Genomic DNA, 13151 nt, shown 5'->3' with positions numbered 1-13151 from the left:
GGAGCAAAGGGAAGGAGCCCGGGGGGAAGCAGCAGCGGGGAAGGAGCAAAGGGAAGGAGCCCGGGGGGAAGCAGCAGCGGGGAAGGAGCAAAGGGAAGGAGCCCGGGGGGAAGCAGCAGCGGGGAAGGAGCAAAGGGAAGGAGCCCGGGGGGAAGCAGCAGCGGGGAAGGAGCAAAGGGAAGGAGCCCGGGGGGAAGCAGCAGCGGGGAAGGAGCAAAGGGAAGGAGCCCGGGGGGAAGCAGCAGCGGGGAAGGAGCAAAGGGAAGGAGCCCGGGGGGAAGCAGCAGCGGGGAAGGAGCAAAGGGAAGGAGCCCGGGGGGAAGCAGCAGCGGGGAAGGAGCAAAGGGAAGGAGCCCGGGGGGAAGCAGCAGCGGGGAAGGAGCGGCTGCAGGCGCTCCGCGGCAGAAGGCGGAGGGAAGGAGGCAGCGGGCAGGGCTGGACAGCGAGAGCACGGCGAGTTTCCGGAGGGAAGGCGGGATGGCAGCAGAGGGAGGGAGGGACGCGAGCCCGGCGCGGCGGCAGGGCTCTGTGCAGAAGCCCGAGGGGACGGCAGCCCCGCGGGGGCCCCCGCAGGCCGAGCCCCGGCCCGCCCCCCGCCGCCAGCCCCGCGCACCCAGCAGCAGCGCGGCCAGCCCCGCCAGCCCTGCGCCCCGGCCCCGCCGCATGCCGCCGCTCCGCCGCCCGCGCCTCGCTGCCCCGCGCCAGCCCCGGCTCTGGGCGGCGGCCGCGGCGCCTCCTCTCCGCCGCCTCCTCTGCTCCGCGCCGCCGCCAGCTCCGCCCCGGGGCTGAGCCCGGCGCCGGCGCCGCTCGGGGGCTCGCAGCAGCGTGGGGCAGCAGCGGGGCCTCGGCCCGGGAGATGGAGCAGCTTCCAGAGCTGCCTCCCCGCTCCGGGGCTGGAAGCGGCAGCCCCCGCTGCCCTGCGGGTGCCGGGGAGCAGCCTCAGAGCCTGCCTTCTGCTGCCTCTGCAGCCCCAGCCCTGGGCCGCAGAGTCCTGTGCAGGCAAAGGCAGCGTGAGGACGCGTGTGCCCAGGGGCGTGCGGGGCTCAGGCTGAGCAGGGGTGTTGGGGAAGCGCAGTGTTGGGCACAACGGACCGCCAGAGCTCATCGAGATCCACCCCTGCTTGCAACAATGCCCACTGCATGAGGTTACGCGAGGTCACAGTCAGTCCAGCCTTGGACAGGCTCGCTCAGGTTGGTACTGCAGAAACGTCCAGGCACATCCATTCCAGTTCTTGTTGTTGCTGTTGGCCTGTTGCTTAAGCACGCCTCCCCGTGTTCCAGCAGTTCTTCATTGCCTCGGCTTCTGTTGCAGAGCACTTCCCGAGTGCAGTCCCTCTTCTCTGTTTCCTTTGAGCAGGTAGATCCTGCCCCTGCTGGGAACAATTTTGGCTCCACAGAGGTACCGTCTGTTCCTGTGGTTGGCTTTCATCCCTAAACTTGTGGCGAGCGTCCTCCTTTCCATTTCCCCTGGCATTCATGAAAACATTGGAGTGTGGGTCCTGCTGCCTATCCCTGAGAGGCCCTGCTATTGTCTGCCTGCTGGGCTTTGCACCACTGCTCACAACTCCTGGAGCCTGCTAGTCCAGGCCCTTTGCTACTCACCTCTTCTTGATCCCTTTTGTCACCACTTTGGGGATCAACAAAGTATGGGAGAAGATGCCACTCCACCTGTTGCCCAGCAGTGCCGAGAAAAGGGGAGCAATCGCCTCTCTTGACCTCTTGGCAATGCTTTGTCTGAGGCAGCCGAGGATTCCCTTGGAACTCCTTGGCACAGGGGCACAGTACTGGCTCATGGCCAGCTTGGTGTCTACCAGAAGCCTAGTTTGTTCTCTGCACAGGACTGCTCTCTATGGGTGACCCCGGGCTGCCCTGGAGCGTGCTGCTGTTCTTCCAAGGACGGGAGTTTTTCCCTTTCCCTTGTTGAACTGCATGAGGTTCCCATCAGCCCATTTCTCCAGCCTGGTGTGGTCCCTGTGGACAGTGGCCAGACCCGCTGGAACAGCAGCCACTCCTCCCAGCTTGGGGTGCTCTACAACCCTGCTGCGGGCACGCTCTGTTCCATCCTAGAGATCATTAAAGAAGGGGTTGAACAGGGCCCACTATTGATCCATGGAACACCCACTACTCAGTGGCCTGTGACTCAGTTTTGCGCCACTGACCGGCCCCCGCTGGGCCTGGACATTCAGAGAGTTTTCAATCCACCTCACCGTCTGCTCATGCAGCGCTCTATGTCAATGGCTTCTTTAATGAGGACGGCATCAAAGGCCTTGCTCAAGTGGAGCCAGATGAGATCCACTGCTCTCCCATCATCTCCCAAGCCAGCCTCTTCATCGCAGAAGCTTACCAGCTTGGTCAGGCATGAGTTCCCCTTGGTGAAGCCATACTGACTACTCATGGTGGCTTTCTCATCGCTATCATGCCTGCATTAATCAGGCTTTCTGGGATTACCTGCTCCATCCCCTTCACAGAGACTTAGGTGAGGCTGAAAAGCCTGTGGTTCCTTGGATTCTCCTTCTTCCTTTCTTGAAGGAAGGAGCAACACTGGCTTTCCTCCAGTGCTCAGGCACGTCTTCCAGTCACCGTGGTCATTTGAAGATGCTCCAAAGGAAGCAGGATTGGGGCTAGAGTGAGGAAAAAGCATTTACAAGAGCCCAAGACATTCTCCTCCTCCTCCCCCTCCTCCCACCTGTCCCCATAATGATGGTCCATGGCCTGCACCCAAGGGCAAGGATAGCAAGGGCAGGTCACCTGTACACCCTCTATCCCAGAAACAGTTCCCTGCACAGCACGGCAGTTGCACGCATGGGCAGGGCTAAGGCGACTCACAGGCTGATGCTGAAGTCAGCCTGGCCAGGCCACAGACGACGGCACCCAGTGCCCAAGCCCCCACAGCTGCTCTGTGCTGCCTGGCCTTCCCCCAGGCAGGAAGCAGCTTTCCCCCAGGCCAGCTCTTCTCCTGGAGGACATGTTGCCCACCTCTGCCTGCTGGTCTGCTCCCCCATTCAGCTCTTGGATAGACTTGTACAGCATGGTCCCGCTGCAGAAGAGATGAGGCAGGGCTGAGGGCAGCACACAAGGTAGGGCATGAGAAAGGCTCCAGGGGCAGACAGAGCGCACTGAGAAGAGGCTTCCTCAGGGTCCCAACACACAGCAGCCGGAGGGTTTTCCAAAATCCTTGTCATCATGTAGTTCCAGGAAGGAGCATTGCCACGTGGCATGTTACTTATGTACCTTTGCTCTTACCTTGAGCTCTGACCTGTGAGGGACGCATCCTCGAGCAGCTGCTCTAAGAGACAGGCCTGCAGGAATACCTGAAGAAGCAATGTGCCGCAGGGAAACCAGAAAGCCAAGAGCAGCAGCAAGGCACCAATGCAGAAACTGCGCTGATCTCCTGCATTGCCTGTCGCCTCAGCAGAGCCATTGGGCAGAATACTCAGGTAAGCCACAGTGAAGGCACGGGGACCTCAGATTCTTTCACCGCCTTCTGCTGCCTCTCAGGCCACTGACACCGGCCCTCCCTGGGAGAGGGTCTTGGCCCGCAGAGCTCTGGGTGGACGGGGGAAGGAGCGCTGCCCGGGGACACCTGAGGGCCCCTTCCCCCAAGCTCAGCCTTGCACAGGCACGTCCCCTCCCTCCCCTGGCTCCTTGCACAGCCGGAGCATCTCCCTGTGCCAGGGTGTCTTGCACAGCAGCGAGGTGCACGGCACTGGCCGAGACCTCGACTTGCGCTGGCTGCAGGACGCTCTATTTCCCTGTGCTGTTCAGCAACGTGGTGAAATGGCCGCTCTGCCTGGGAGTACCCGCTGCCTGCTACGAGACGTGCTGTGGGGCTTAGCCTTTCTTCTGCTGGTACCAGAGCAGACGAGGAATCGTACCGTCAGTCAAAGCCAAGGCTTACCCAGCGGTTGCCTCAGGAAGTCAGCGATGACGAGATACGCAAGGACCATGCTGAGATGGATCGTCCTGCATGTGTGAGAGCGACTCAAAGAACGCCCGCGTCCCCACCAGGAGCTCTGAGAGAGCAGAGCTGCCAGAAATGACTCTGCCAGGGGAACCCAGAACGAGAAAGGGAGGAGAGAATTCTTGTTCTTAGCATGCCTGAAATGCCTGTGCTGTGCTCCTGCCTCCTCCAGCAGTGGCCCCTGTTGCTCCTGCACTCAGCAGCTTCTGCCTTGCCAGGGTGGAGGGGCGATAGGCCTGCAGCTGGGGACCAACCTCTCTGACACATCCTCCCATGCAATGTCGTGGGAGTCTCTCCCTCCCTGATGCCTGTGCCCTCTCTCTCACAGCACAAGGCCTTGGTGGGGTTGGCCTGTCCTAGCGCCTTCACGGTGCCCAGCGCCAAGCTCCTGTCAGCACAGCCCAAGGCTGCAGCTCTTACAAACATCATCTTCAACACCCCCAAGCCCTGCAGACACCAACTGTCCCACTCAGCCCCACAGGCACTGTGGACTTTCTCCTTCTATGCAAAAGAAGATCGGTACTCGAGGAAGCAACACATGAAGCTTTGTGCCCCGCTGCTCAACCCCTCTTACAAATCAGCTTCTGCAAAGCTCACCCAACACCACACAGCCTCTCCAGATGACCGTAACCCTGCCAATTTCCCTTTCCTCCAAACCAGCTGGATCTCCAGCTGTCCTGCCCTTACTTCCAGTCCCATCAAACAAACCTGCCAAACTGTTTCTGCTCTCCCCATAGCATGATGTAGGTTGGACAGGGCCGGTCAGGGCTGTGTCCAGACGAGTCTTGAAAACGTCCAAGGCCAGAGCCTGCACAACATTTATGGACAGTGCATTCCAGTCCTTGAGCTTTTTCAGGGTCAAAAAGAACTGGAAAATAAGGTTCTCACACGTCAGTAGAATTCCGCAGGTTCCAAACTGTGTCTGTGGCCTCGCGGCCTACCGGCACCGTGCACTTGGAGAAGAGCCTGGCTTCGTCTTCTCCACGTGCTCAGAGCACGTAGCTGTGGACACCCCTAAGGTCTCCCTTGGAGCCTTCTTTTGCTAAGGCCTCGTTCGCTCAGGCTCTGAGTGCATCATGTCCTCAAGCTCCCTGCCTGCCTTGGGGCCTCCCGCTGGACTCCCTCCAACACGCCTGTACCTTTCCTGCACACCGAGGAGCCCCAGGCTGAACGCAGGAGCCCAGGCATGGTCCCAGGAGCGCCAAAGAGAGGAGAAGGATCACTTCCCTGCCTGTGCTGGCTCCGCTTTCGCTGGCATCTCAGAGCGCAGTAGGTGTGCTTTGCCACACGGGCACACTGCTGACTCACCTTCAGCCACTGGCCACCAGGCATCCCCTGCCTCCCCAGCTGCCTGACCTACAACCTGTGTCTACAGCACGGTCCCAGCGCCACCCAGAAGCTGAAAGGTGCCTCTCCCCGGAGGAAGTGCTCGATCATGGCTCAGGCCTTTGGAGAACAATCCTCTTCTGGTGCGTCCTACCTGCATGGTCGCTTCTGGTGGAAGTGCAGCGTAAATTCCTTCTGCCTGTGATCTGTCAAGCCAGAAAGGTATTTCAGCATTGCCTGGCTCCGTGTCCGCCGTATCTATCCGTTTGTCAGCTTTGGCACTGGGCTCATGCTCCACCTCGCTTTCTATAAGCTGCCAAAGGCTGATCCATGCATCTGAACAGGGTGAGATTGCAGGCTCAGGGTTCAGCCAACCCCCAGGTGCAAGGCAAGGAGGGGATCTTCCCTCCTTGGGCTCATTTGGCCAGGAAATAAGTCACGAGCACGATCATGCCTCCTGCCTAGAACCCTTCTCTCCAACGGCAACTCTCGGTGGATGCTGGGGGGAGCCTAGGAGCAAGACAAGTAGGATCCTTCTGCTGAGGGTTCACTCCTGTGTTCCAAGCCCCTGGGCTTGGACTTGGCTGAAAAAGTCACCCCCATACCAATCTCTACAGCTTTCCTCACTGGCACAGAGGCTGGGGAGGCACACGCCCAGCCTAACCACAGCCCACAGCACCATGTTGCCCTCTGCTTTACAGCCAGGCTTCATCCATCCCTCCAAGTACCCACCTGGAGAACCCCTGGCGGCCTGTGCTGCCCGGGGCTCCAGGCCACCACCGCTGAGGCAAGCGTGCTGGCTGGCCGCTTTGAACCGCATGCAAAGAATGCCTGGAGAAGGGATCCTTTACCACCGGTTCACGGCGAGGGCCTCTGCCGCTGCACAAACCAGGTTTTCCTCTGTGCTTCTGAAGCCCAAGAACGTGGACTCTGAACAGCTGAGTGAGCTACTAGAGCCATGCAGGCTTCCTCTCCACCACAGACCTTGTGCTCAGGAATTGGCTGCAGTGCTGGGGGAACATACCTAGAATTCCCCTTACCTGTAAATCTCATCCCTTCTGGGAGATGGAATTGTCTCTTGTCAGCCACCACAGTCTCATATCCTATTTCCTCCATGAAAATCCCAGTGTCTTGGCAAAAGTGTACAAGTGGAAGGATGGAAATCCCTACATCCCTGTCCTCCACCGAGAGGGGATTATGGCTAATGAAGCACATACAAGCATAGCAAAAATATGAAAAGGCCAACACCATTATAAGGGCGTTTCTGTTGCGTGCCTGGCAAGTAAGGCCTTTTGCCAAAGCCCTGCCAGAGCGCTGCTACTGGCTCTTGGCACGACCTCTAGTTTGCTTGCCCAACGGAGACCATGGAAAGATAGAAAAGGGGCACAGGATCCACCCAAGTTTTAGACCTCAAACTAAGGGCATTGCTGCCAGCGGCTGTCCTTTCCAATGGAGATTTAAATCATGCTGCAGCTCTTCTGTGCAGAAGACGGGCACTGAGCTGTCTCAGGCTGCGCTTCTCATTTCACTGCTGTGGCCTGGTTCTATGCCTCATGTGTCTTCACCTACACGGGAGCCCCCTAGAAAAGGTCACTGGGCAGAGTAGCGGCTGTTCTCTGCGTGGTTCTTCCTCTTCTGCTCAACACCTTGGTTTACACCCTAAGAAAGGAGGATGTGAAAGCTGCTGCTCTGAGCAGGGTCAAGAGCTGGCATTTCTTCACATGAAGGAAACAACCAGCAGGGTGCCATCACCCTCACCCCCACATCACCGTAGGTCAGGGAGTTGGTGATCCAGGTATCCCGAGGAGGCCCTGGCCTCTGCTGTGCCCTGCTACAAGCAGAGCCTGGCCTTCAGGCCCGTGTTGTTCTGCACAGATCCCTTGGCCAGGGGACAAACTCAGCCCGTCCATTGCAACCGATGAGCTTTCAGGCAGCTTCTGCTTGGTGCCAGTGATTGCACTGCCCTTGTGTCCTTGCCTGTATCTGAAGTGCAGCAGGAAGGTCTCATGTGAACATGGCTTCTGTTTCGCAGCAGAAATGCTGAATAGAGCTGTTTTATTTCATGACAATCGTCTTAGAGTTTGACTGACCAAGAAGGGGTGACCTTTTCATGGGCAGGACGAGCGTGGCGTGCTGTGCCCTGACTGGAGCCGCCTATTTGACAGCACGTAGCTTAGGGCTCCCAGCATCTGAAGGACACAGGATTATCTGTACTGCCATCTCTTTCTTCAGTGACATTCTCTGGGATAAGAAATGGCCATTTACAGAGTCCGGGTGCCTTTCCACTGGGAATCAAACCAGCAGCTCCTGGTGCAAAACGTTTGGTGCAGCTGGCAGGTCCCCGTGGGAAATGCCTTTGCAGGGGAAGGACAGTGATTTAAAGAATCACTCTAGCAATATATGAGCAAGCGCAGGTTATCTTTATTTGGCAGCGGTGGGTGCATGGGGGATCGCTCCACCAAAGTCATGCACAGCAAGGGAACCTCTCAGCCCCTTCTTTATACAAGTCACTCATGTCTATTCATTAACTTTCCATGAACTCATTAACATATTTCACACCTGGACAATTAGCACAACATTCCCTCTGTCACAAATTCAAGGATTTAGTACATCTTCAAGTTAACAGTATTAACATATCTCATGCCTGGACAATTAGCCCACTCCCTGTGTCACCCATTCAAGGATTTAGTGCACCCTCAAGTTAACAATAAGGGTCTCCTCAGACAAACATGAGCACATGTTCTTTAAATAAATCGTATATGGCCCATTATTCAATAGTGAAGCAGAGACAGAGCAGGGGGCACACGGGGTGGCATCCCTCCTCACCTGCAAACCAGCCCAGGGAAGGGGTGTCCCCTCTTCAGCACTGGGGCAGGGACAGGGCTGGCCAGGGGCGGGAATGAACACAGCCCTTGAGTTCTGCTTGTGACACTGCGGAGCCAGCACAGCACTCACCGTGTTACGGCTCTGCTGGATACTGGGCCAGAAGTAACCCTAATTCATGGCGATCTGCACCATCACCCCAAGATGAAAGCAGTGACCGGTAACACAGTTGGGAAGGGGCTGTTGGGGGGAGAGGCAGAAGAGTTGTCTCCAAAAGTCTTTCTAACCTTGCAGCCAGCAGGAAACGAGCTACTTACAAGTTGGGGTGGGCTTCCAGAGTGCCCTGCTACATATCACAGGCCGCGATCCCTTAGCAGGGAAGGCTTTCCATATCCAGCGGGGGAAAATATTCCTCCCACATCCACTCAGCTCGCAAAAACTCCTAGAGCCTGGGGTTGTCCAGCAGGGACATTTGCCTTTCAGGAACCTGGGCTGGCCTGTAAAGCTGGTCCTCCGCGGGCTGCCAGAAGACAAGCTGTGTCAACATTGTCTTCTCCGTGGCTGCAGGGGAGCATCTGCTCTGGCACTTCAGGCACCGGCTCCCCCTCCTTCCTCAAAGACCTCGGTGCCTGCCGAGTTGTTTCTCTCACATTTTCTGACTCTTCTCTCCCAGGCAATGCACAGCACCTTTTACCCTTTCTTGCATATGTTATCAGAGAGGCGCTGCCAGCGCTGCTGATCAGCTCTGCTTTGGCCAGCAGCAGGACCGCCTTGGAGCCGGCTGTCATTGGCTCTGTCTATGGCTCTGGCATGGGGGCAGCTTCTGGCAGCTTCTCACAGAAGGCATCCCTGCAGCCCGTCCGCTACCACAGCCTTAGGTGAAACACGTGCACTGTCATTACCCTGGTATGGTTATGTGCAAAACCTGTTTTGTGTCTGCAGGATAAAGCCAGCCAGCTCAAGGCGCACAGAGGAGGCTGCTGGCAGCTCCCTCTTGCTACGGGCAATTACCGCACCCGCACCTGCAGGCAAAACAGCAGCCGAGCAAAGGCCAGCACATCAATTAAAAGAGGGGAAAAATAACAAGAATGCGTGAGCATTCACAGGGCAGCCAAACCATTTGCTCAGCTGCTCTGTAAATTAATGCTGCTCCTGCCTTTCTCTGCCTTTACACGAGAGGGTATTTGCCTTCACGTGAGCCTAGAGACAGGCTCACTGCTACATCACTTCTGATGCCCCAGCCTCAGTGTCTGCGGCCCAAGGGGAGTCTGGCTTGTCCCAGACACACCCCTTCTGCGGCCACATGAGTGTGTCACTGTGGAACTGCTCCCTCTGCAAGGGCAGGGGCTGGTCCCAGACCCCTGAGGAGATCACCAAGGTCAGGCGGGAGCTGCTACCACTGAGGGATTTAATGTTTCTTTTCCTTTCTTTTCCTGGTACCATGGGAATTCTTTGGGTGGCTGCAGCAAAGGGGATGTTCTCCAGCTTTACATTATCCCCCACACATAGGCTTGAGATGTGGACAGGCTCGATATCTGGAAGGGCCATGGAAACGTCCACTCTGCGGTGCTTTCTCCAGCGCTTCTCATCATCAAAGAGCCTGGATCCAGACGCAGCTGCACAAGTCACACAGGCCTGTGCCTCACAGCAGTACAGGCTGGGGAGGCAGAGGCCCAGCCTCACCACAGCCCCCAGGTGCTGCTGCTGAGCAGGCTGAGCTCAGAGCTCCAGGCAAGCAGTGGCAGGGAGGGATCTGCCCCTCACAGCACCGCCCATGTTTCTATGCGCTGCTGCGTGCTGTGGGCACCACTGTGGGCTCAGCGCACAGAAATAGGCAGCGCTGTCCTGGAGCTCAGCATCCCGCACATGCAGAACCACCTGGGAGGTCTCCACAGACAGTGAAGACGAGAACCTCCCTGAATCCACCTGCGGTTTCCATTTGTACACTCCCTGCAGCAGCATCTGCGGGGACTGCGTCTGACGCTGCTGGTACCAGAAGATGTAGGGATTGGCAGAACTGGTGGAGAAATTGCAGCGCAGAGCTGTGCTGTGTCCCGTCTGGATGGTCATTTCTGCGGGGAACTGGAGCACAGAGTCCTTTTGGGCACGACCTGTAAAGCCAGAAACATCTTTCAGCCTTGCTTGCCTGTGCACCAGTCCATCTATCACTTCCTGGGCTTGCTCACTGTCCCCGCTCTCCATCTCACTTTTCCCAGCCTCTGAGCTGCTGAGCTGCTTGTCCCTGCACCCTTCTTTCTGCAGCTTCTTGCCACTCCTCACCGCCCAGATCATCCTGCTTTCCAGCAGCGCGCACATGTCTTTCCAGCCACTCTTTCTCTCCGTATCTGCCTCTGAGCTATGTTAACTGCTGCTGTCTCCTTCAGCAGCAGCAGCCATGAGCTGTCCTTCTCCCACCTCTGACTGTATCTTCTTGCTAGCGAAGCTCCTCCATATGACACACCACGTCCTCTGCCCTTGCCCTGTCTCTGTACAGCATTTCAGCTCTCCTTGACTCTAGTTAGCCTTCTCTGTTTGTCCCCCGAGGTTTACAGACAGCCCTGCAGAGGCCGGTAACCTTCTCTCCAGCACACCCAGGAGAGAAGCTCCCAGATGCCACACAGCTCCGCTCCCCAGCGTCTTCCCTCTTTCGGGCTTGGGCTGTATTAGCAGCACACTCAAGAATGCTCGGTACCCGCAAATGCAGGGTAAAGTCTTGTCCTTCCTCTTATGCTCGTTACTCCTGACATCTCCCACATTATTTGCCATACCCACCTGCAGCCCCGGCTCTCCCTACAGAAACACTCCCTGATCCCCCAGGCAGTCAGGACTGACATCTCCGTGCTTCCACCACCAGCTGCGCAAACTCTTGCCTCGTTCACCCCAGCCTGGAAGCGGCATCTCACCAAAGGCTGCCAGTCCCGCCAGGGCTGCCAGCACAATCAGGGCCATGTCACGCTCTCCCTTCACGGGGTGTGCAGGCACCTGCCAGCCGGAGGGACCTGATGCTTGCAACTTCACCTCTGCCTCTGCCTCTGCCCGATCAAAGAGGCCTCCAAACCACAGCCCAGAGGGTGGAGCAAAACTCTCTCCCTGCTGCTCCAGGCAGGCCTCGTTGCACCTGTCCCCCAGCCTCTACCACCAGAACGCTCTCCAGAGCCTCGTGGTGTAGGTACCGTCCATCAGAGGGAATGGCATCCCTGGTGATCTTCTCCTGGCATCGGCCCCCTAGGCAGCTGCACAGGCCAGCAGCCGGCTCTGCAGGAGATGGAGCCGGCACCCCTGCACCCACCCATGCCCACCCTGTTCCTGGGACTGTCTGGAAGGAGAGAGGAGCAGGCACACGCTGAGGTGCCCGGACCCAGGTGTCGCACACTCTCCCTTCCCCTCTGGCCGTGGAGCAGGAACCTGAAGAGAAACATCTCTGTAAAGAGCATCTGCTGCAGAAACCAGCCGCACAGGGACAGGCACGCTCCCGCGCTCGGGCAGGGGGAGGACACTGGCACACAGCTCTGCGTTGTACAGGCAGTCCCCCTGTGTCCCTTCACCTGCCCACATTAGCCACAGGCGCCAGGTGCTTGTCCCACCCTGGGCCCCAGAACCGCTATACCCAGGCAAGCCAAAGGGCTGCTCGATTTTACTGCCTCCTGCTCCTGGAGCAGGGCTCCTCTGCCACTTCTCACCCAGGGCCCTTGGCTCACACAGCTGGCAGGGACTGCAGAAAACAGCTGGTGAGCGCAGCAGCCCCCATTCACAACCCCGCTCCCACAAGGCCTTCAGGGTCCTGCTGCTCAGCCGAGGCCGTGGCAGAGGGACGGTGGGCTGCCCTCTGCTCTCCAATGTCTGCAAACCTGCCAGGGGCTCCCTGGTAATGCACTGTAGCTGCCACCACAGTCCCCAGCTGAGGCAGGACGAAGGGCTGAACCTTTCCCCTCTGCCTCTCAAGCCTGTGCACATGAACTTTCACAGCTGTGTCAGCTCCTGCAGCCGCACCGGCCTCACTGGGGACTGGCTGGGACCAGGAGCCAACTTTGACATCTAGATGAACACGCCAACCAAATGTTATATATACATATATATATATATGTATTTCGTATCCAATCATTGGTAAAATACGCATGATCATTAGTGAAAGATGTAGCTTAGATAGAATATAATCATTTGCAAAGATGGAGTGCATCCTTCCTTGCTTGGAGGCAGGTGGCCAAGATTGTGAAACCAGATATACGGCCTTGTATGGAAACCGGTGGTTAAAATCAAGTAGGTAAGGGAGGCTCCCTTGGTTCCTCCTGGTAGCCCTGGCCAGGCTTTGGTGGGATCTGAGAGGAGAGTGAAACCAGATGTCTCTATATTTGAAATCAGGCGATCTTGTTTATTCAACACTATAAGAGCTGGACCCTCTGACAGTGACTTTGGAGACCTCACCTACGAGTGGATGCCCTGTGTAGGACCTCCCAAATGCCGGGACAGGCTCTCCAAATCCTCGCTGTAACCAGGGCTCCCAGCAACTGTGGACCCGGATGACGGTAAAGTATTAAGGCAATTGGTGATGTATCTTTCTTAACCGCTGTAGCCTGTCATAGGCAGCAGTGATTAGGTGCATTGCCTTGTTTTATTCTTGCTGTATCCTTTCACTTACTACTTGTTTCACTCCCTATTCTATTTTTTAAAATGTAAGTAAAGCTAAACTCACTTCTTTAACTAGGGGTCTGTTTCCTTTGTACTGACCCGGTCTATGGCAAAACACCTCTCTGCAGGAGGCCTTCCCACAGCAGCAGGAGCACGCTGGAAGTGGACTGTGAAGCCGGGGCAGCCAGTTTGTAATTGTGTGCCTGAGCCAACGTTACAAAGGTACCAGCAAGAAACCACTTCTCCTTGTGGATTCAAAGCAATGGCTTGCCCCCAGGCTGTCTCAGTTGTGACTTTCTGTTCTAACAGGGCCTGGCTATGTTAGTGGGGTGGAAGAGATCCCCAGCCCCTGCCTGTTGAGCAGCAGCAATGCCCGGCTCATGTGGCAGGAGGACCTCTGCTGCCTGCCTCCCTG

This window comes from Falco punctatus (assembly GCF_963210335.1).
Source record: "Falco punctatus genome assembly, chromosome: 4".
Classification (NCBI taxonomy): domain Eukaryota; kingdom Metazoa; phylum Chordata; class Aves; order Falconiformes; family Falconidae; genus Falco; species Falco punctatus.
This window is presented reverse-complemented; position numbering follows the sequence as displayed.